We start from the raw sequence: 1,179 nt of genomic DNA, 5'->3' as shown, positions 1-1,179 counted from the left end.
CTGTCGTCAAGGCCAGGGCTGAAGGCATCTTGTTTTTCCCACTTGGTTGCAGATTACCTGCCTTGCGTCCTTTCCTTCCCTCTTCGCTCTGACGACCTGGATCTTGGCTCTTCAGTCCAGTGCCTGACTTGGGGCAAACTGTCCACCAAATTCCCGCTGACTGATTGAGGGAGGAAGGTCTGCCTTGGAATGCAGAGAGCTGGCTCTCCCTGAAGCTCCAGGGAGGTGGGGGCGGGGCAGGACAGAGGTCCAGAGCTATAGAAACCCGTGTGCAGGGCCTTCCCCGGCAGTCCAGTGCTAAGACTTCACCTTCCAGTGCAGAGGGTACAGGTTCCATCCCTGGTTGGAGAGCTAAGGTCCCGCATGCCCTAGAGCCAAAAGAACCCAAACTTAAAACAGAAACAATGTTCTAATGAACTCAGCAAAGACTTTACAAAGGGTCCAGATCCAAAAAATATCTTAAAAAAAACCCTGCATGCAGCTGTCAGGAGTGGGTGAGGCCTGTTCTCACGTGGCTGCCTGGGTGGCTGGAGGGTCCTTGAGGCAGGACGAGGCACAGGTTCTCAGAGAGGAGGGGGTAGGTCCCGTGTTGGGACGTCCAGGGGACCAGGTTAAGTCAGCCTGAACCTGAAGCTCAGGGAGTCATCCCCCAGGCTCCTGGGTGAAGATCTGTCCTTCCTGAGTCTGGGAGGGGTGGGGGGTGGGCTAGAGGGTAGGGGCCAGGGGAGTGTGGCTCGAGCCTTTGGGAGGGGCAGTGGAGAGCAGGGCCAGGCAGGTGGGTGCACAGCCCGTGCGGGAGTCGGGTGATGACAGGAGAACACGGGCAGGTCCAGTGGATGAGGAGTGGCCGCAGGTGGCTCAGGGCGGGCAGGGGTAGAAGCCGGCTCCTGCCAGGCCAAGAGAGACGGCATCTTCCCAGGCGGTTTGTTGGGAAGGTCGCAGAGGCCCCTGGGAGGGTTGTCTTGTTTTTTCCAAGGACCAGGTGGACTCGAGGGGTAGCCAGTGCTGATGGGGTGGCCTGAGGTCCCTGAGGAGGTGGGTGAGGGTGGGACTGGGGTGATGAGAGTCGACTTCACGCCTTCAGTGCGCCAGCACACCTCAGGATGAAGGACAGGGGCGTCCAGGCGGGGGACCGAGCCATCAGAGCCACCTTCCCCTCCTTCCGTGGGGCCTGCAGAG

The 1,179-nt window shown here is 59.9% G+C and overlaps 1 protein-coding gene across 5 annotated transcripts in view; it reads left to right on the top strand.

The window, feature by feature from the left end:
* Nucleotides 1-1,179, top strand: part of LRRC8A (leucine rich repeat containing 8 family, member A) — a 27,981-nt gene that overhangs the window by 23,163 nt on the left and 3,639 nt on the right. The gene's annotated exons all lie outside the window — the stretch shown is intronic.

This window comes from Bison bison, unplaced genomic scaffold (assembly GCF_000754665.1).
Source record: "Bison bison bison isolate TAMUID 2011002044 unplaced genomic scaffold, Bison_UMD1.0 scf7180017864375, whole genome shotgun sequence".
NCBI classification, from domain to species: Eukaryota; Metazoa; Chordata; class Mammalia; order Artiodactyla; family Bovidae; genus Bison; species Bison bison.
Note: the sequence above shows the minus strand (reverse complement) of the source record. Positions and strands in the feature narration are given on the sequence as shown.